The sequence below is a fragment of the Anomaloglossus baeobatrachus genome, chromosome 5 (assembly GCF_048569485.1).
Source record: "Anomaloglossus baeobatrachus isolate aAnoBae1 chromosome 5, aAnoBae1.hap1, whole genome shotgun sequence".
Taxonomy (NCBI): Eukaryota; Metazoa; Chordata; class Amphibia; order Anura; family Aromobatidae; genus Anomaloglossus; species Anomaloglossus baeobatrachus.
Genome location: NC_134357.1, coordinates 365,838,100 through 365,861,585, shown reverse-complemented (window position 1 = coordinate 365,861,585; position 23,486 = coordinate 365,838,100).

The window sequence follows — 23,486 nt, the reverse complement described above, 5'->3', positions numbered from 1 at the left end:
CATTAGAGACTCCATGTTTATTACTCCCTCTCAACCCTCCATGATCCTGGTCTTCTGTCTTTTTTCTCCTTCAACCCATGCAGCTCTGCTACATCAGACAGCACTGCATGGGAGGAAGACACTGCTGCTCCCATGCAGTCTAATCACTCAGTGAGTGAGCAGAGGCTGCGGGCTGTAAGCGGTGACGTCACCGCTGACAGGTGGGTTAGTATAGCAACGGGGATCTCCGTTATTCACCGGCTGTAGCATCGAGTCCTTGCATGTGGGCTAAATCTGTAAAGTGCGCCGACATATATGGACGGGGAGTCGACCATGTGCCAGAGCATCTCGCCGGTACATGGAGATGCTCAAATGAGCCCCGCGAACCGGAGAGATGCACTGACAGGATCTAGCATGACGTCTAGCCATGTGAACAGTCTGTAGCCAATGAGATAATAGACACGTGACTGGTCACTGTGCACACTTTGCAATACATAATATTTTTGAGTGGAGGTTGTTTTTATGCTGTTTTTTCTTGTTATATAGGGTCCCAGTTGATTCTCATCTTGCAGTGCACCTCATGTTTATTTTTCCATCTGTCCTGATTTTTGGCGGTTGGTGGCTGTTCACACTGGCCATCCAACCCCGTCCACTGGCTATTTATTCTAAGCAGCATGTGCTCGGGCCTGTCCCGCCCACAACCATGAATCAGTCATGGAGACGGTGACTGAAAAGCACAAGGTACGTGCTGTGCAGTCCTAATTTTGCATATGTGAGGCCACATGGCACACTTTAAATAAAAATATTTTAGTGTTAGGACTGCCCCAGGAGATTTGCCGTGACGTTGGCGGGGTGGCTCGAAAAATTGCAATTTTTTGCCAAAAATCTCATTTTTTCAATAGTACAGCTTGGAATGTTGGTACTGTGCACACTTTGCAATACATAATATTTTTGAGTGGAGGTTGTTTTTATGCTGTTTTTTCTTGTTATATAGGGTCCCAGTTGATTCTCATCTTGCAGTGCACCTCATGTTTATTTTTCCATCTGTCCTGATTTTTGGCGGTTGGTGGCTGTTCACACTGGCCATCCAACCCCGTCCACTGGCTATTTATTCTAAGCAGCATGTGCTCGGGCCTGTCCCGCCCACAACCATGAATCAGTCATGGAGACGGTGACTGAAAAGCACAAGGTACGTGCTGTGCAGTCCTAATTTTGCATATGTGAGGCCACATGGCACACTTTAAATAAAAATATTTTAGTGTTAGGACTGCCCCAGGAGATTTGCCGTGACGTTGGCGGGGTGGCTCGAAAAATTGCAATTTTTTGCCAAAAATCTCATTTTTTCAATAGTACAGCTTGGAATGTTGGTACTGTGCACACTTTGCAATACATAATATTTTTGAGTGGAGGTTGTTTTTATGCTGTTTTTTCTTGTTATATAGGGTCCCAGTTGATTCTCATCTTGCAGTGCACCTCATGTTTATTTTTCCATCTGTCCTGATTTTTGGCGGTTGGTGGCTGTTCACACTGGCCATCCAACCCCGTCCACTGGCTATTTATTCTAAGCAGCATGTGCTCGGGCCTGTCCCGCCCACAACCATGAATCAGTCATGGAGACGGTGACTGAAAAGCACAAGGTACGTGCTGTGCAGTCCTAATTTTGCATATGTGAGGCCACATGGCACACTTTAAATAAAAATATTTTAGTGTTAGGACTGCCCCAGGAGATTTGCCGTGACGTTGGCGGGGTGGCTCGAAAAATTGCAATTTTTTGCCAAAAATCTCATTTTTTCAATAGTACAGCTTGGAATGTTGGTACTGTGCACACTTTGCAATACATAATATTTTTGAGTGGAGGTTGTTTTTATGCTGTTTTTTCTTGTTATATAGGGTCCCAGTTGATTCTCATCTTGCAGTGCACCTCATGTTTATTTTTCCATCTGTCCTGATTTTTGGCGGTTGGTGGCTGTTCACACTGGCCATCCAACCCCGTCCACTGGCTATTTATTCTAAGCAGCATGTGCTCGGGCCTGTCCCGCCCACAACCATGAATCAGTCATGGAGACGGTGACTGAAAAGCACAAGGTACGTGCTGTGCAGTCCTAATTTTGCATATGTGAGGCCACATGGCACACTTTAAATAAAAATATTTTAGTGTTAGGACTGCCCCAGGAGATTTGCCGTGACGTTGGCGGGGTGGCTCGAAAAATTGCAATTTTTTGCCAAAAATCTCATTTTTTCAATAGTACAGCTTGGAATGTTGGTACTGTGCACACTTTGCAATACATAATATTTTTGAGTGGAGGTTGTTTTTATGCTGTTTTTTCTTGTTATATAGGGTCCCAGTTGATTCTCATCTTGCAGTGCACCTCATGTTTATTTTTCCATCTGTCCTGATTTTTGGCGGTTGGTGGCTGTTCACACTGGCCATCCAACCCCGTCCACTGGCTATTTATTCTAAGCAGCATGTGCTCGGGCCTGTCCCGCCCACAACCATGAATCAGTCATGGAGACGGTGACTGAAAAGCACAAGGTACGTGCTGTGCAGTCCTAATTTTGCATATGTGAGGCCACATGGCACACTTTAAATAAAAATATTTTAGTGTTAGGACTGCCCCAGGAGATTTGCCGTGACGTTGGCGGGGTGGCTCGAAAAATTGCAATTTTTTGCCAAAAATCTCATTTTTTCAATAGTACAGCTTGGAATGTTGGTACTGTGCACACTTTGCAATACATAATATTTTTGAGTGGAGGTTGTTTTTATGCTGTTTTTTCTTGTTATATAGGGTCCCAGTTGATTCTCATCTTGCAGTGCACCTCATGTTTATTTTTCCATCTGTCCTGATTTTTGGCGGTTGGTGGCTGTTCACACTGGCCATCCAACCCCGTCCACTGGCTATTTATTCTAAGCAGCATGTGCTCGGGCCTGTCCCGCCCACAACCATGAATCAGTCATGGAGACGGTGACTGAAAAGCACAAGGTACGTGCTGTGCAGTCCTAATTTTGCATATGTGAGGCCACATGGCACACTTTAAATAAAAATATTTTAGTGTTAGGACTGCCCCAGGAGATTTGCCGTGACGTTGGCGGGGTGGCTCGAAAAATTGCAATTTTTTGCCAAAAATCTCATTTTTTCAATAGTACAGCTTGGAATGTTGGTACTGTGCACACTTTGCAATACATAATATTTTTGAGTGGAGGTTGTTTTTATGCTGTTTTTTCTTGTTATATAGGGTCCCAGCTGGAAGAGTTGGATACAGCGCCAGAAGATAGCGCTTCTATGAAAGCGCCATTTTCTGGGGCGGCTGCGGACTGCAATTCGCAGCAGGGGTACCCAGAAAGCCTGGGCACCCTGCACTGCGGATTCCAATCCCCAGCTGCCTAGTTGTACCTGGCTGGACACCAAAATTGGACGAAGCTCATGTCTTTTTTTTTTTTTTTAATTATTTCATGAAATTCATGATATAATTAAAAAAAGGGCTTCCCTATATTTTTGGTTCCCAGCCGGGTACAAATAGGCAGCTGGGGGTTGGGGCAGCCCGTAGCTGCCTGCTGTACCTGGCTAGCATACAAAAACATGGCGAAGCCCACGTAATGTTTTGGGGGGGCAAAAAACTCCTGCATACAGTCCTGGATGGAGTATGCTGAGCCTTGTAGTTCTGCAGTTGCTGTCTGCTGTCTGTATGGAGGAGAGCAGACAGCAGCTGCAGAACTACAAGGCTCAACATCCTCCATCCAGGACTGTATGCTGGAGGGAGAGACAGGGGGAGCAGAACTACAAGGCTCAGCATGCTCCATTCCTTAGTGCATGCAGGAAAGCAGACAGCAGCTGCAGAACTACAAGGCTCAGCATACTCCATCCAGGACTGTATGCAGGAGTTTATTGCCCCCCCAAAAAATGACGTGGGCTTTGCCATATTTTTATATGCTAGCCAGGTACAGCAGGCAGGTACGCTGCCCCAAACCCCCAGCTGCCTATTTGTACCCGGCTGGGAACTAAAAATATAGGGAAGCCCTTTTTTTAATTATTTCATGATTTCATGAAATAATTAAAAAAAAAAAAACGGACATGGGCTTTGCCCCATTTTTGTGTCCAGCCAGGTACAACTAGGCAGCTGGTGATTTGAATCCGCAGCACAGGTTGGCCCGAGCTTTCTGGGCTCCTCTGCTGCGAATTGCAGTCCGTATCCGCCCCAGAAAATTGCACTTTCATAGAAGCGCCATCATCTGGCGCTGTATCCAACTCTTCCAACTGCCCTGAAGCCGGGTGGCTCGCTAGGTGATAATGGGTTAATACTAGCTTTGTTTTACTAGCTAGTATTAAGCCAGAAATTCTTAATGTCAGGCAAGTTTGACCCGGCCATTAAGAATCTCCAATAAAGAGTTAAAAAAAAAGATATCACACAGAGAAAAAATACTTTAATAGAAATAAATACACAGACACATTAGAGACTCCATGTTTATTACTCCCTCTCAACCCTCCATGATCCTGGTCTTCTGTCTTTTTTCTCCTTCAACCCATGCAGCTCTGCTACATCAGACAGCACTGCATGGGAGGAAGACACTGCTGCTCCCATGCAGTCTAATCACTCAGTGAGTGAGCAGAGGCTGCGGGCTGTAAGCGGTGACGTCACCGCTGACAGGTGGGTTAGTATAGCAACGGGGATCTCCGTTATTCACCGGCTGTAGCATCGAGTCCTTGCATGTGGGCTAAATCTGTAAAGTGCGCCGACATATATGGACGGGGAGTCGACCATGTGCCAGAGCATCTCGCCGGTACATGGAGATGCTCAAATGAGCCCCGCGAACCGGAGAGATGCACTGACAGGATCTAGCATGACGTCTAGCCATGTGAACAGTCTGTAGCCAATGAGATAATAGACACGTGACTGGTCACATGCTATTTTGACATCACGGAAGGTCCTATCATCAGTGCTGGTTACCGGGAGGGCGCAGCGATGATCGGAAGGGAAAGCGGCGGGAGACAGAGGGCAGGACGCGTCACGGGAACCTGTAAGTGTAATGGCAATGTTTATTAACTGTATGTGTACATGTATAATGTGTTTTTATGTGTTTGTGTTTGCCTGCCATTGTTTTCAATGGGGTTCAAAGGGGTTCATCGAACGTTTGTCGAACGTTCGCCGAACGGAGCCGCCGTTCGATGAACCGAACTCGAACACTAGGGGTGTGGCTCAACACTACTCATTACTGAAGGGGATAGACCTCCATTTCAGCTTTCATTGCCATCTTACTCTGAATCATGATAGGCTTTGAGTGTGGTGGTGAGGGCAATGTAATACCTATATCTGAATATCTGTCTTATAGTCAATGTCGCACAAACACCTTCACTTGTGTAGACACTGTTTGACGGCTAAGGCTTGGCAAGTGAGGTCCAATTTCACTTCATCATGAGAGCAGTGGTATGGTTATTTCATTAAAGTGTTTCAGGAGTAGTTTTAAAACATGGAAATGTCAGGCCACATGTTACTCATGTTACTATGACCTAAATATAATATACATATATAGCACTTTTTTTGGAAGAAAGGTTTTTTTTTTTTAATCTTTTATAAGTCAAGAATTACTAAGCCACTTGTCCTCTGTACCCTTCAAGGTTACATGCTATATTACATGATTGTCACAATACACTGTGTTATCATTAGAGATGAGCGAACTGGCCGTGGCTCGGCTCGAGTTCGGTTCGTCGAACGGAGGTCTCGTTCGAGTTCAGTTCGGCGAACGTTCAACGAACCGAACTCGAACCAGTAGGATATAATGGGAGGCAATCAAAAAACACATAAAAAAGCATTATAAATGTACACATACAGTTAATAAACATTGCCATAACACTTATCGGTCCCCGCGATCCCTCCTGCACTCTGTCTCCTGCCGCTATTCCATCTGATGATCGCTGAATCCTCCCGGTGACCAGCACTGCCAGCAGTGATGCAGGACCTATCGTGACGTCAAAATAGCCATGTGACCAGTCACGTGGCTATTATCTCATTGGCCACAGACTGGTCACATGACTATGACGCGTCATGTAGGACCTGTCATTGCACTCTCCGGTACAAGGTGCACATTTGTGTATCGCCGTGTACCGGCGTCATGCTCTAGCACACGGTCGACTCCCCGTTCCGTTAGGGACCGGCTGACACAGCCGGTCATTAACAGAGATCACCATTGCCATAGCAACGCAGTTAGCGGTGACGTCACCGCTAACCGCGGCTCCGGGAATCACATGATCGGAGCCCTGTTGCTATGGTAACGCGTCTGTCACCGCCAGCAGCCAGCAGCACTGATCTCTCACTGAGTGAAGGCTGCACGCTGCTTCCCGTGCAGCCTTCACGGAGTGAAGGCTGCACGGGAAGCAGCGTCTTCCCCCATGCAGCAGTGATGGAGCAGAGCTGCATTTGTTGAATGAGAAAGACAGAAGACCATGGATCGTGGAGGGCTGACAGGGGGTAATAAAGATGGAGTCTCTAATGTGTCTGTGTATTTATTTCTATTAAAGTATTTTTTCTCTGTGTGGTGTTTTTTTTAACCCTTTATTGGAGATTCTTAATGGCCGGGTCAAACGTGCCTGACATTAAGAATCTCTGGCTTAATACTGGCTAGTAAAACAAGGCCAGTATTAACTCATGATTACCCAACAAGCCACCCGGCTCCAGGGCTGTTGGAAGAGTTGGATACAGCGCCAGATGATGGCGCTTCTATGAGAGCGCCATTTTCTGGGGTGGCTGCGGACTGCAATTCGCAGCAGAGGCGCCCAGAAACCTCGGGCTAACCTGTGCTGTGGATTCCAATCCCCAGCTGCCTAGTTGTACCTGGCTGGACACAAAAATGGGGCGAAGCCCACGTCATTTGTTTTTTAATTATTTCATGAAATAAGTGAAATAATTAAAAAAATCGGGCTTCCCTATATTTTTGGTTCCCAGCCGGGTACAAATAGGCAACTGGGGATTGGAGGCAGCCCGTGGCTGCCTGCTATACCTGGCTAGCATACAAAAATATGGCGAAGCCCACGTCATTTTTTTGGTGGGCAAAAAACTTCTGCATACAGTCCTGGATGGAGTATGCTGAGCCTTGTAGTTCTGCAGCTGCTGTCTGCTCTTCTCCATACAGACAGACAGCAGCTGCAGAACTACAAGGTTGAGCATACTCCATCCAGGACTGTATGCAGAAGTTTTTTGCCCCCTGAAAAAATTATGTGGGCTTCGCCATATTTTTGTATGCTAGCCAGGTACAGCAGGCAGGTACGGCTGCCCCCAACCCCCAGTTGCCTATTTGTACCCGGCTGGGAACCAAAAATAAAGGGAAGCCCTTTTTTTATTATTTCATGAATTTCATGAAATAATTAGAAAACAAATGACGTAGGCTTCTCCCTATTTTTGCATCCAGCCAGGTACAACTAGGCAGCTGGGGATTGGAATCCGCAGCACAGGTTGGCCTGAGCTTTCTGGGCCCCACTGCTGCGAATTGCAGTCTGCAGCCACCTCAGAAAATGGCACTTTCATAGAAGCGCCATCTTCTGGCGCTGTATCCAACTCTTCCAGCACCTGCCTGCTATACCTGGCTAGCATACAAAAATATGGCGAAGCTCACGTCCTTTTTTTGTAGTTTTTTGGCAAAAAAAAATAAAAAATGCTTCCCTGGATTTTCCATTGCCAGTGAAGGTAACACCAAGCAGTGGGGGTTAGCAGCCAGTAGCTGCTTGGATTACCCTTAGCTAGCAATACAAAAAATGCAGCGGGAGCCCATATATTTTTTTTTAATTATTTATTTAAATAACTAAAAACAAAATGGACTTCCCTGTATTTTGATTGCTGGACATCACAGTGCTGTAAAAATAAATCTTTAAAAAAAGTGACGTAGCGCTCCTCGGTATTTTATATTCTCAGCGCAGATAAAGCAGACAGCTATGGGTTGCCACACCCATCTGCCTGCCGTTACCTTGGTTTGCAATCAAAATACAGGGAAGCCCATTAATATTTTCTATTTAAAAAATAGTTAAAAAAAAATGACGTTCAGTCCCCCCATTTTTGATAGCCAGCTAGGGTAAAGCAGACGGCTGTAGCCTGAAAACCACAGCTGGCAGCTTTACCGTGGTTGGGGATCCAATGTGGAGGTCCGCCCAGGCTCTTTTTTTATAATTATTTTATAAATATTAATAATTACACAAAAAAGTAGGGTCCCCCCCAAATTGGATCACCAGCCAAGGTAAAGCGGACAGCTGTGGTCTGGTATTCTCAGGGTGGGAAGGTCCATAGTTATTGGGCCTTCACAGCCTAAAAATAGCAGGCCGCAGGCACCCCAGACGTGGTGCATCCACTAGATGCGCCAATCCTGGCGCTTCACCCCAGCTCATCCCGTGCCCTGGTGCAGTGGCAAACGGGGTAATAAATCGGGTTGATACTAGCTGTAAACTCACCTGAGATCAAGCCCAGCAGTTTGTGATGTCATGGCGTCTATTAGATACCCAACATCATAAACTGTCAGTACTAACAAAAAAAAAATCGACAAAAGAAATTTATTTGAAAAAACAGTCCCCAAAACATTTCCTCTTTCACCAATTTATTGTAAGAAAAAAAATAAAGGGGTCCCACGACGACTCTGGACCGTCTAGAATATGGGTGGGAGACACTCAGGGAACGTATCCCCCATTTTCTAGGAGTGCAGACCCTTCATGTGAGGAGTGTGGGTGCAATGAATCTGCACTCACTCTCCCCGGGTTCACAGCAGCAGAGTCCATGTCGTAATGGTTGCTACCAAAGCTGCAATGCCCTGCTCATGAGGTAAGGGCATGCCTAATCAGGAGAACGATTCTACATTTCCAAATATTGGTATTTGCTGATATTATTGCTATTCCACCTACTATATATTGGGGATAGGATCTTGGAGATGGAATACCCCTTTAAGTCTAGTTATCCAGCTGAATGAATACTTAACAACAGAGCTCGCTATTTAGATGTGTTTTCTTGTGGCGTATAACGGACTCTCATGTTTGGTAGTCGTTCAGCAGGGAAACTATAAAAGCAAATCCCTCCATTTGGAAATGTAGTATATAGCTCTCCTGATTAATTATGTTCCTTACCTCATGAGCAGGGCATTGCAGTAATAATAATAATTTATTCATTTATATAGCGTTATTAATTCCATAGCGCTGTATGTCTTTGGAGTGTGGGAGGAAACCAGAGGAAACCCACAAACTCCTTGCAGATGGTGCCCTTGGTTAGAATTGAACCCAGAACCTCAGCGCTGCAAGACTGCAGTGCTAACCACTGAGCCACCGTGCCGCCCATTTAGCTTACAGATGCATAACCACCACTCACTGTGTCTGAACACAGGAAGCTGAGCTGACAGCCGCTCTGTGCATTCGGCAGCGTCTATTGTGAAGGAGAGGGTCGTGGGGGGATCAACGCTGCACAGGTACCGTGGGACACCGGGGAACACCGGTGGAGTTATAGGGAGTGACCTGGCAGGGCCTGGGGAGGAGTTTTCTGTCGCATGTGTCATGGCACATGCGACAGAAATCAGAGGAGTAGGGTGAATGCGGCCGGCGCGCTGCTATGCGCGCGCCCATCTTGGATTTCTGGGAGGGCATCAGGGGGGGCACTTTGGCGACACCGGGGGACCGGAGGGGACCGGGGAGGAGATTTATCATGTTTGTTCATGCCAGATGGGAGAAAATAATTTTTTACCGGCGCTGTCATTTACTGTAGCGTGATCATCGGTATACGGTGTATAACTGTGATCACGGGAGCGGGGACCGGAAAACCCGTCCTGAATCATGATCTCCAGGGTCTCAGCTAGCCCTGAAACCCCGGAGATTTTCTGACGCTGGGGGGGCGTTATTCACTTATTTCTGCCTGCTGTTTATAAACAGCAGATCAGAATAAGGCTACATTCACACGACCGATCCATTTTTGTGGTCTGCAAAAAACAGTCCTTTTTTTCACGGGTGCATCCGTGTGGCATCCGTTTCTGTTCCGTAGACGGTCCGTATGTCATCTGTTTGGCATCCGTGTGCCTTCCGTTTTTTTTGTGTACTGCAAAAAAACTGAAGGAGGGAAAATACATAAATTTACCCAGGATCCTTAGCTTCAACCTACATGAGGCGGTCACATGTTCACTCCAGTGCCATTTTCTACTGCTTTTCACAGCGTAGAGCGCTCTGGTGAATTTACTGTGCTTGTACACTTCATATCAGTCTTTTCTGTCATTATAATGGCAGAAAGACACATACTGTCCCACTCTCCTGCATTTTGTAATTTTGCACCCTTTGGTGCCTTTCATGTGGCACTAAGGGGTGCTTAGCTTTGTATTTAGCCAAAAAAATGAAAAAAAAAAAAAATGACGTAGTGTTCCCCCTAGTTTTGTAGCCAGCTAGGGTAAAGCAGACGGCTGCAGCCTGCAGACCACAGCTGGCAGCCTCACCTTGGCTGGTAATCCAAAACTGAGGGCACCCCACGCTGTTATTTTAAATTAAATAAATAATTTTAAAAAAAAACTTGTAGGGGTCCCCCCAAAATTGGATCACCAGCCAAGGTAAAGCAGACAGCTGGGGTTTGATATTCTCAGACTAGGGAGGTCCATGGTTATTGGACTCTCCCCAGCCTAAAAATAGCAGGCCGCAGCCGCCCCAGAAGTGGCGCATCCATTAGATGCGCCAATCCTGGTGCTTCGCCCCAGCTCATCCCGTGCCCTGGTGCGGTGGCAAACGGGGTAATATATGTGGTTAATACCAGATGTGTAATGTCACCTGGCACCAAGCCCTGGGGTTGGTGAGGTCAGGCGTCTATCAGATACCCGACATCACCAACCCAGTCAGTAATAAAAAAAATAGACGACAAACACATTTTTATTTGAAAAAACCCTCCCCAATACATTCCATTTTTAACCAATTTATTAGAAAGAAAAACAAATCCAGGTCTGGTGTAATCCAAGGGGTTGCCATGATGATCCACACTGTCCCAGTCAATGAAAAGCAGGATATTCCCCATTGGCTGGGAGAGCAGTGCAGTGACCTGAGCTAACATCAATGGGTCAGCCCAGGTCACTGCAGGGGATGACAATGCTGCTGTCAGCAAGGTACATTACCTGCGCTGATCTCCTGCACTGCTGACAGCACCTGTCACTGAGTTCATTAACCGCCGCCTTCACAGCCAAGTATCGCGAGAGGCCCGTGACGTCACCGCTAGTCAGTCTCGGGTCGGAAGCGAGAGAAGGTGATGTGACAAGCGGCGGCCATGGAGGACAGTGACAGCGCTGAGGTCGGGACTTCATCACCGCAGGTAAGCCGAGCGGGACCATGTGTGCAGAGTGCCAGGAGGACGTCAGTGTCGTGGACTGCATGGCTGGGGACATGTGTGTGTGTGTGTGTGTGTATGTATGTGTACATGCCGCGTGCAGGAGGGGGCGGAGCGAGCTGAGCTGGGAAACGTGGTCTTCCTGCACGTAACTAGGATAAACATCGGGTTACTAACCAAAGCGCTTTGGTTGGATACCCGATGTTTATCTTGGTTACCAGCTTCTAGCAGGCTGCCAGCGATGGCTCCTGCACACTGTAGCTGTAAAAAGCCCTGCTTTTTGCTGCTAGAACCGTTCTCGAACGTATCTAGAACTATCGAGCTTTAGCAAAAAGCTCGAGTTCTAGTTCGATCTAGAACAGCCCCCAAAATCACTCGAGCCGCGAACTGGAGAACCTCGAACCGCGAACCGCGCTCAACTCTAGTTATCATATATACACTGTCCACATTTGAGGGGAAATTTTTGAGTGGAATTTTGAGATTTTCTTTCTTTCAGAGAAGTAGACCAGATAAACAGTGTTATATAGTACTGAGATAAACTTCATCAGACACATCTTAGGTAAAGTGACACACTGCCAAGATAAAGTTTTATGCATTCCCTATTTAAAGGGTTGTGCAGTGCCCAGACAAACTGTTATACTGTGCCTAGATAATCAATGTTAAGCCCTCATACATATTATATAAAAATTATCTAAACCCACCAATTTCGGCAGAATCAGAAGATCATTTAATGTGTATGGATGCCTTCCAACTGTCCACCTTATAGTGAACACAGGAAAGCTTAACTTCACCCAACATTCATGTGTAAGGTAAATTTGTCCAACAGCTATCCAATGTGTATGGCCAGCTTTATACAGTGCCCAGATAAATAATGCTAAGAAAAATTCCAGCGCTACACAGTTCCAATATAAATATAATGCAGTTGCTATGTTCTCCATTTTTGCTACATATTTTTGTAAGTCATGGTAATCTGCGGTAACCTTACACATTTCAGTAATTCACTTTTTATGATTTATTTTTAAATTGCGCCATTTAAAACTAAGCTGCATTAGGTTTTTTTCAACAACGTGCCTTGTTGGAAAAATACATCATGACTATTTGGAAGTAAATACCGTAAGCATAGTAACAAAAGTAATTTAACTGAGGCTTTAAGGGCTGATCAACCTGCATCATCATCAAAATGCATTTTATAAAGCAACTTAGACATTTATATTATATTTAGATGCTTGATTTCCTGTCTGACGCGGTTAAGATTACGCTTTTAAGGCTGCGTACAGACACCTAAATACCCTTTTAAATTCTCCCTTTTACATCAACACAGGCTGACAATTTAATGTGTTTTCTTTATCACTCAGCTATTGGAGAACAAGGGGGACGCAGCTTTCAGAAAAACATCCCAATCAGATAAAGTCTGGGATACTGAGTAGTTTTTTGTTCTGCTGCCATTGACGTAGATTTGTTGAAACTAGCTAATTTTTGAGTGTTAAAGGTCATGCCACTTGCCAACAGTATTTCTTTTCAAGAAAAGCAGACATACTGTAGTGTATACTTTTCCCCTAAACTGCGTCTATACTATGAAGCCTCTCTTTGTTCACTGAAGTGATCTCCTCCTTGGGCCATAAAACATGTCTGAAGGTCCACAGTAAAAAGGTCAGTATATCAAGGAGTCATTTCATGGGTTTTAAAGCAGTTTGATCCAAGAGAAACCACAAAATGGAGGCATTGATGCAGAAATGTAAAAAAAAGTCTCTAAATTAAAGGGAACCTGTCAGCAGAAATGTCCCCTAAAACCTAACAGATTCCCCCTCTGCAGCTCCTGGGCTGCATTCTAGAAAGGTCCCTGTTATGATTGTGCCCACTTTCTGACCGAAAAAAAGAGTTTATAAAGTTGTACCTTTTTGGCTTCTGATTCTGTAAATCCGTCACGGGGGCGGGTTGCCTGATGGCCGTTATTCTGCCCCCTGGTCCTGTATGCCGCCCCCATCGCTGATTTCAATACTTCTGGATGCCGCCCACTGCTCCAGCCATCCCCGCGCATGCCCAGTGCCCATCTCTCGGGGATGAGCACTGTGCCCAGCGTCACCGCTGGTGACGTGCACGCAGGGTTAAGATTATGGGCGGTGCTGTGATGTTTATTCCTAAGCAACCGCCCATAATCGCGGGACCGCGCTTTCCCCCTCGGCCTGCTTCTTTCTGCGCAAGCGCGCTGCTGCTGACCTCACTTCGCCTCCTTCCCATCTTGCCCCGAAGCAGGAAATAGATGGGAAGAGCGTGGAGCAGTGACTACACCGAAAGCGCGGTCCCGCGATTATGGGCGGTTGCTTAGGAATAAACATCACAGCACCGCCCATAATCTTAACCCTGCGTGCACGTGACGCTGGGCACAGTGCTCATCCCCGAGAGATGGGCACTGGGCATGCGCGGGGATGGCTGGAGCAGTGGGCGGCGTCCAGAAGTATTGAAATCAGCGATGGGGGCGGCACAGGACCAGGGGGCAGAATAACGGCCATCAGGCAGCCCGCCCCCGTGACGGATTTACAGAATCAGAAGCCAAAAAGGTACAACTTTATAAACACTTTTTTTCGGTCAGAAAGTGGGCACAATCATAACAGGGACCTTTATAGAATGCAGCCCAGGAGCTGCAGAGGGGGAATCTGTTAGGTTTTAGGGGACATTTCTGCTGACAGGTTCCCTTTAAATGTTTCTCCTTGAAAAGTTGTATCTATCATTTAGAAAATCACCTAGGATTTTTTTTTATTTTACTTTGTGCTTCTTTGTCTATCCTAATGTACTTCTGTGTACTAAAGTTTATCTAAAATGTGGAGATATTCTTTTTAAGTTTAAATTTGACTGATTTACTGAATTTTACACAAGAAATTTAATTTGAAGCAAATCACCTAAAGGTGAAAATGCTCTAAAGTCCCAACTAGAGTTGAGCGCGGTTCGCGGTTCGAGGTTCTCCAGTTCGCGGCTCGAGTGATTTTGGGGGCTGTTCTAGATCGAACTAGAACTCAAGCTTTTTGCTAAAAGCTCGATAGTTCTAGTTACGTTCGAGAATGGTTCTAGCAGCAAAAAGCCAAGCTAATTTCTAGCTGGCTTTCCGCTGTAATAGTGTAAGTCACTCTGTGACTCACACTATTATGAAATTTCAGCGTATAGTGTGCGGGAACAGCGCATTCAGATCACTGCTGCTGGGATAATGGTGATCGCCATTTTTTTTTTTTCTGTTCTTCCTTCCCTCCCTAAGCACGCGCGTGTTGTGGGGCGGGCCAGCATGTCAGCCAATCCCAGACACACACACAGCTAAGTGGACTTTTAGCCAGAGAAGCAACGGCATGTGTGATAGGATGTCCATGTCACATGTCCCTGCATTAAATGGACATTTTGTTCCAGCACGGCATTATCTGCCTTCTGCGTCTGAGTGTCAGTCACCTCTCACGCAGCTCCTGTCGCCGATACTGCTGTGTACGCTCTACACACAGCGCTATACAGAATAGGGATAGAAGCTTCTTTCAGCCCTTGTAGGGGCTAATTACAGCAGGGTCAGAGCCATAGGTGGCAGTCAGGTCCGTGGAAACCGTTGTTTAACAGCTACATATAAGAGCGTCTGTGTAGCTAAGGTCAGGGATTTCCTCGCTGCATTTCACCATAAGGAGGGATAAAAAGTGAGGCTTCCTTTCCTCTACACTGACCCACAACCCGGCCACTGTACCCTCCTGCCCTTTGCACACTCCAGCTCATTGCTACTAAGCCATTATACGAAGAAGCAGTGGCGAAACATGTTGGGGTGAAGGGACGTGGACTGCAGTAATCCTATACAGGTATATACCTTTTTTTGCTCTTTCCCTATTCTTGTAAATGTATATGACTGGGTCATTTAAATTACTATCAGGGCTGAGCTAGATTATCGGCATACCTTCCTATTTAAACGGATGTGGTGACTGTCAGTGATCCTAACACGACACTTAGCACTTTTTCTGTATTATGCTGTAGCGATCTGACTACTTATGCTGCTGATACCTATAAGCACTATTCACTTTATAATTTATTATTTGTGATTCTGAAAGTTATCAGCACTATATTTATTATAAATTAATACATATATACTGCATTCTATTTATTAATACAAGCACTAAGCACTTTGCATGGTTTTTGTTTATTTATTTGAATGTTGTATTTTGCTTTTTGTTATGGATCACTGTTACTTCAAACCACCATGCTTTATTCTTCTTGTCCACGTTTCTGGTTGTTATAATGTGGTATTTTCCTATATGAATTTTTACAACTTTTAATACAAATATTGTTTAATAAAAATAAAATTTTAAATTATTGATGTATTTCTGTAGCTTTATTGGTTTGATATACCTTTTTCAAACCTGTTGTATAAGCCATTATACTAGCAAACACTGAGGAAACTTAGTGGCATCCTAAAAGTGGCTGTTGGACTTCATTAGTGTCCCACTGGTGCAAAGATATTTGCAGCATCTCTGCATTGCACACTCAAGCTCATTGTTACAAAGCCATTATAATACCAAACACTGAGGAAACTTAGTGGCATCCTAAAAGTGGCTGTTGGACTTAATTAGTGTCCCACTAGTGCAAAGATATTTGCAGCCCCTCTGCATTGCACACTCAAGCTCATTGTTACAAAGCCATTATAATACCAAACACTGAGGAAACTTAGTGGCATCCTAAAAGTGGCTGTTGAACTTCATTAGTGTCCCACTGGTGCAAATCTATTTGCAGCACCTCTGCATTGCACACTGAAGCTCATTGTTACAAAGCCATTATAATACCAAACACTGAGGAAACTTAGTGGCATCCTAAAAGTGGCTGTTGGACTTCATTAGTGTCCCACTAGTGCAAAGATATTTGCAGCACCTCTGCATTGCACACTCAAGCTCATTGTTACAAAGCCATTATAATACCAAACACTGAGGACACTTAGTGGCATCCTAAAAGTGGCTGTTGGACTTCATTAGTGTCCCACTGGTGCAAAGATATTTGCAGCACCTTTGCATTGCACACTCAAGCTCATTGTTACAAAACCATTATACTAGCAAACACTGAGGAAACTTAGTGGCATCCTAAAAGTGGCTGTTGGACTTCATTAGTGTCCCACTAGTGCAAAGATATTTGCAGCACCTCTGCATTGCACACTCAAACTCATTTTTACTAAGCTATTATACTAGCAAACTGTGCTGCCATTTTAAGGGCCATAGTTTCATTGTCCGGGATAGTTATTGTTGTTTATTCTGCTGTCATTAAAGGTAGACCACCGCTGCAATCTACACCACATCTCAATTTTTACTACCACATTTTAAGTGGACAATCTTGTCGCTAGCAAAATGAGTGGCAAAATGACAGATGCTGGTGGAAAGGGGAACAGGCATGTTGGAAAAGGAAAAAAAGTTTGTGTCCATGGGGAAGGTGGCAAAGCTCCATTAATATCTGCTGAAGATAGGCCATCTTCCAGCAAAAGTAAGATGTCTACTACTTTCCGTGGACAATCGGATGTGCTCCCTTTTTTACGAACACGAACAACTGGAACAAAGGTAGATGTTGCCCAAAATAAGAAAATGCTTGAATGGATCTCAAGTGGTCCAACAAGTGCCCTCTGCTCCACCTCAACTACCGCATCCAAAAAACACCAGTCCTCTGAGTTGTCATCCCAATCACACTTGCTTTCTCCCATCTCTCAAGTCTCCATCCGCCCTGCACAGTATGGTGGAACAGAGATGGCTGAGTCTGCAGAGCTGTTCAGTCACACTATAGCCTGGGAATCAGAGGTCTGCTCCCAAGCTACAGTGAGTACAGACCAGGAAATGGTCTGCAGTGATGCCCAGAACCTTTGTGACTCAGATTCAGGCCGTGATGACCAAGTTTCTGAGCATAATGTTGACCCTTATTCACAAACTGAAACACCAGTTGAAATAGACAATGAGGAACATACTGATGACGATGAGACGCAGATACCAGATTGGGATGACAACTTAAATATTCGTTCAGGGCAGGAAGAGGCTCGGTCTGAGGGGGAGGGGAGTGCAAACACAACGCTTGATGAGGAACTTCTAGATCCCACCTACTGTCAACCCACAGTAAGGCACTCGAGGAGGTCAACAGAGGCGGTGGAGGAGGATGCTACTGACGACGAAGTTACCTTGCGCCTTCCTGGACAGAGGAGGAGTACTGGTAGCACGTCTAGAACTGCATTTTCAGCCACCAATCTCCCTCTGAGCACTAGTAGGGGTGGCTCAGCAGGTCGCATGCCCTCTAAGCCTTGCCTAGCCTGGTCCTTTTTTGACATAGCAAAAGATCGCCCAAATCATGTGATATGTAAACTTTGTCGTGATTCTGTTAGTAGAGGGCAAAACCTCAGCAGTTTGACAACTTCTTCCATGAATCGTCACATGAATAAATATCATATGTCCCAGTGGGAAGCTCACCGTGCTGCAATGCGGCCTAGCGGAGCGGACCATTCACCGCCTGCCCCTTCCAGTGCATCCGCGCGCTCTTCATCTTCTAGGACTGTGGGGACAGCTGTCACACCTGGTTTTCCACGCACAACTTCCACCACTGTAGCCGCAACAGGCAGTTTACTTGGTAGGTCGTCAGTTGGTTTGCAAGGGGAAACAAGTGCGTGTGTACAGCTCTCTCAGACATCGACAGCACCAACGTTGGATGAAGGCAACATCATGTCCACGCCTGCACTTTCCTCACAAACCCTGCATTTTTCCAGGGACACCCTACTCACCACCGTCTACACACAGCAGGCAGATCTCTGTCCCTCAGATGTGGACAAATAAAAGGCCATTTCCTGCGACCCATGACAAAGCTAAGAGGTTGACTTTATCCCTCTGTAAGCTCTTGGCTGCCGAAATGCTGCCTTTCTGCCTGGTGGACACACAGGAGTTTAGAAACCTTATGTCTGTCGCTGTGCCCCAGTACCAGATGCCTAGTCACCACTACTTCTCTAAGAAAGGTGTGCCTGCGCTACACCAGCATATCGCACACAACATCACCGCTTCCTTGAGAAACTCTGTGTGTGAACGGGTGCATTTCACCACAGATACTTGGACCAGTAAGCATGAACAGGGACGTTACATGTCGCTGACTGGGCACTGGGTAACTATGGTGATAGATGGTGAAGGGTCTGCTGCACAAGTCTTGCCGTCCCCACGACTTGTGTGTCAATCCTCTGTCTGGCCAAGTTCCTCCACTGCTTCTGCCTCCTCAACCTCGTCTGGGTCCTCCACCTCCGCCCCAAGCCTGCCTGGTCAGGCCACTAGCGTTGTAACTGCGCAGAAGGAATCACGCACCCCTCATTACTATGCTGGCAGCAGAGCGCAACGGCATCAGGCGGTCTTTGTCTTGAAATGTCTTGGAACTAAGAGTCACACAGCGGCTGAGTTGTGGGCAGCTCTGGAGACTGAGTTTGGTAAATGGTTGTCTCCACTCAACCTGCAGCCTGGTAAGGTCGTGTGCGACAATGCTGCACACCTGGGTGCGGCCCTTCACCTGGGCAAGGTGACACACGTGCCTTGTATGGCTCACGTGTTGAACCTTGTTATCCAGCAATTTTTAACACACTATCCCGGCCTAGATGGCCTTCTGAACAGGGCACGAAAACTGTCTGCTCACTTCCACCGTTCAACCGCCGCAGCTGAGCAACTTGCATCGCTCCAGAAGTCTTTCGGCCTGCCGGTTCATCGCCTGAAATGCGATGTGCCGACACGCTGGAATTCAACTCTCCACATGTTACAGCGACTGTGGCAGCACCGCCGAGCCCTGGTGCAATACGTCATGACGTATAGCCTGGGCCAACGAGATGCAGAGGTGGAGCAGATCACCCTGATGGAGTGGTCTCAGATCAAGGACCTATGCATCCTTCGGCACAGTTTCGACATGGCGACGAATATGTTTAGCGCTGACAATGCCATTATCAGCATGACAATTCCAGTCATTTACATGCTGGAGCACACGCTAAACACTATTCGGACTCAGGGGGTGGGACAACAGGAGGGGGAGGAACTACAGGAGGATTCATATGCGCAAGAGACAACAACATCACCAAGGTACAGATGTTCATCATCACCAAGGCGGCAGGCATGGGACCATGGGGGACAGGGATCAACAAGGGCGCATGGTAGCAGGCGAAATGTTGAGGAAGGTGCAGGAGAACATGAAGAAATGGAGGACCAACTGTCCATGGACATGGCAGACCCAGCGGATGAGGGAGACCTTGGTCAAATTTCAGTTGAAAGAGGTTGGGGGGAGATGTCAGAGGAAGAAAGAACGGTTAGCACCTCTATGCCACAAACACAGCGTGGACTTGGTCCGCATGGCTGCGCAAGACACATGAGCGCCTTCTTGCTGCACTACCTCCAACATGACCCTCGTATTGTCAAAATTAGAAGTGATGATGAGTACTGGCTTGCCACACTATTAGATCCCCGGTACAAGTCCAAATTTTGTGACATAATTCCAGCCATAGAAAGGGACGCACGTATGCAGGAGTATCAGCAAAAGCTGTTACTCGATCTTAGCTCGGCTTTTCCACCAAACACCCGTGGTGCACGGAGTGAATCTCCCAGTTGCAACTCGACAAACATGGGATGGTCTCATCATCTTCAACAGTCTAACCGTACCAGCAGCACCGTATCTGGTGCTGGTAACAGCAATTTTATTGAATCTCTTCATAATTTTTTTAGACCATCCTTTGCAAGGCCACCACAAGACAACAAGTCTGACACATAGTCAATGGCTGGAGAGGATGATACCGGAGTATCTCCAAATGAACATCGATGCCATGACTTTGCAACTGGAGCCTTGCTCATTTTGGGCTTCAAATCTTGAAAAATGGCCAGAGCTCTCCACTTACACCTTGGAGATCTTGTCGTGTGCAGCTGCCAGCGTTGTCTCTGAACGGGTCTTCAGTGCTGCTGGGTGTGTGCTGACAGATAAGCACATGCGTCTGTCTAGTGACAATGTGGACAGACTAACGTTCATCAAAATGAACAAGTCATGGATCCACAAGGAATTTACTACCCCTGTGTCATCCTGGGGAGAGTAAATGCTTTGTATTTTGAATGTGCTTGATCCAAATCTACCTGTGAAGTGTACAACTGCCACTGAAGGAGTGGGTGTGTGTGGCCCAATTTTTGGATAAAAGGGAGACTCCGCTTGGAGTAACCCTTGCTTGCTGTGTTTTTAAAAAGGAGCCAAGATGAACAAGTCATGTTTCAGCAAAGACTTTGCTACCTACCCCGGTGCCATCCTGGGGACGGTTAAGGATGGCGTATTTTTGAATGTGCTTGATGCAAATCTACCTGTGAAGTGTACAACTGGGGCACAAGTGCTGCCAATGATGGGGTGTCTGTGTGGCCCAATATTTGGAAAAAAAGGGAGACTTTGCTTGGAGTAACCCTTGCTGTGTTTTTTAAAAGGAGCCAAGATGAACAAGTCATGTTTCAGCAAAGACTTTGCTACCTACCCCGGTGCCATCCTGGGGACGGTTAGGGATGGCGTATTTTTGAATGTGCTTGATGCAAATCTACCTGTGAAGTGTACGACTGGGGCACAAGTGCTGCCACTGAAGGGGTGTCTGTGTGGCCCAATTTTTGGAAAAAAGGGAGACTCCGCTTTGAGTCACCTTGCAGTGTTTTACATCATTTTAGAAGGGCATGCCATGCCTATATCTGTGTCTCCTCCTCTTTTTCATTGTCCAGCTCTTTTGTTTTCGCATGAGTATATGTCCTTGCCACTTTCCCATGTGTTTGTGTTGTGTTGTGAGTTGTTTGTCACTTTTTGGACACCTTTGAGGGTGTTTTCTAGGTGTTTTTAGGTGTTTGTGATTGCCTCCCATTGTTTCCTCTGCGGTTCGAGTGGTTCGCCGAACCGGTTCGCCGAACCGAACGTGAACCAGACCTTGGTTCGGCGAACTGAACTCGAGCCGAACAACGACCGTTTCCCTCATCTCTAGTCCCAACTGCCTTGAAAAACTTTTATTTTCCTCTCCCTGTGGTCCTCCATGTTTGTCTCCTGTCTTCAGTTCCCAGTGCCTGTGCATGCCACACAGGCCCCTCGGAAGGAAGCTTAGTGCTTGTGCACTGGTGAGAGGCACTAGGTACTTAAGGCATCCCCCCACTATGGGTGGTGCCTGAGCAGCAAGGTCAGTTAGTCAGTTAAGGTCCATCTAGCTAACTGTCAGGTCCCGTTTGTCCACTGTCCGCTACCTTCTTCCTGTATTTGTTGTAACCTTCGTAACTGCCTGCACAAGCCATTCCTGTCTGCCTCAACTGACAACTAGCTGCACCTGTCAACACAAGAGACTCTGCCTGTCTGTACATGAGCCCGTTCTTGCCCTGGGGGTCAACTGCCACAGTCACGGACACTGCCCTGGGAGTGATACCTGACATTTTTTCCCGTCTACCTGGTAGGCACTTAGTCAAGCCCCTCCCATGTAAGGATAAGCCCAGGTCCCCCTGTGGTCCAGTGGGTCAACTCTTGCTCGCCACCTTATTACCGGCGTGCTTTACAGGTTGCTCAGGCCATGGACTTTGCTGATTTTGATGCTCCACCTCTGTCCAAACTATACTGTGAGATGTCACACATATGGGAACAACATGGTTAAATCCTGTTCCACTTAGAGTTTATGAATATCCGCCTGAATAATCCAGCTCTGTCTGTATTCATACCTCGTATTTCTGCTCTACCACGTTTCGACGGTGACCCAAAGCAATGCCAGGAGTCCCTCAACCAATGCACCCTGCACATTGAACTGTTGGCTCACTAATTTTCTTCAGACCAGGCCAAACTGGCATTTTTGATGTCACATCGGTGGGGAGCCTCTCGTCTGGGTCAACCCCCTGTGGAAGAGAAGTGTCCCAGTTGCCTCTGACATCCTGGAATTCCTGAAGACCTTCTGGAAAGTTTTTGATGAGCCAAGCCCTATCACTTCTGTGGCATCCTCTCTTCTGCAGCTGCCTCAAGGAGTTAAGAGTGTGGGACAGCATGTTGATCAATTCTGCACCCTCTCCTCATTACTAGGATGGAATAATCAGGCACTGGTGGCTGCCTTTTGGGAAGGTCTATCCAGGAGGATTAAGGATGAATGGCCCAGCCGTGATTTTCCCACTACATTGTATGATCTTTTCTTGGCTACCTGGGTCACTCGCAGGTTCCTGAAATGTTCCATGGAGGTGTCATGTGAAAGGAAACCTATGTACCTGGCTCCATCCTTCCAGAAGCCACCGAATTCTCAGTTTCCAGTTCCCATTCTGACTCCTGAAGCTATGCAGGTTGATTGTATCAAGATGTCTGAGCAACAATGAGAACAAAGCTGAGCCATGGGTCTGTGTTTCTACTGTGGAGGAGCAGAACACTTGATTCATGCTTGACCTGTGAGACCGAGAACCTCTTGACTTGGGCCGGTAGGAGGGGCCACCTTCAGCAAAACAAATCTCTATTTTCCGTTGACCCTGTCCGTGTGCAGAAATTTGGTTCCCTGACATAACCCACCTTGATTCCGGATCTGCTGGGAATCCCCTGTTGGTGTCATTTGTTGATAGAGTATTCTTGTCCGAACCAGTACGCTTCGTTTCTGAACCAGTGGAACTATGAGTGGGAACTTCGTATTGGGTCTGTCTTGGCTCAGTATTCATGAGCCAGTTCTGGACTGTAAATCTGAAGAGTTGCTCTTTTGGAGGCAGAATTGCCACAAAAGGTGCCTGGTTAGTGCTCATCCATCCTAATCTTGTAAGATACTACCTAGCCATTTGTTTCTGCTTCCTGCCTCTCGTCGTGCTGCTGTTGACTTCAACAAGAAGAGTGAGGAATCCAAATGTGTCTCTGAATTCTCTGAGATGACTGCTTTGGTAATTGATTTTGTTTGCCATTCAGGGGCCAGGAAAAAGCCTCCAAGCAATGGCCATCCGGGGGGGGGTCAGCTGCCACAGCTTCAAACACTGCCCTGGGAGTGGTACCTGGCATCTACCTGGTAGGCACTTAGTCATGCCTCTCCCATGTCAGGGTAAGCATGGGTCCTCCTATGGTCCAGTAGGTCCACTCTCACTCACAGCCTCATCAGCTGCGTGCATTACATTGTGCTGTCATACATGCGATCTTTAATCTGTGTTTATACCTTGGGGGGGTTGGTGTTTGTAGTAGGACTGCAACTTTTGCAATTGCTGGAAAAAGAT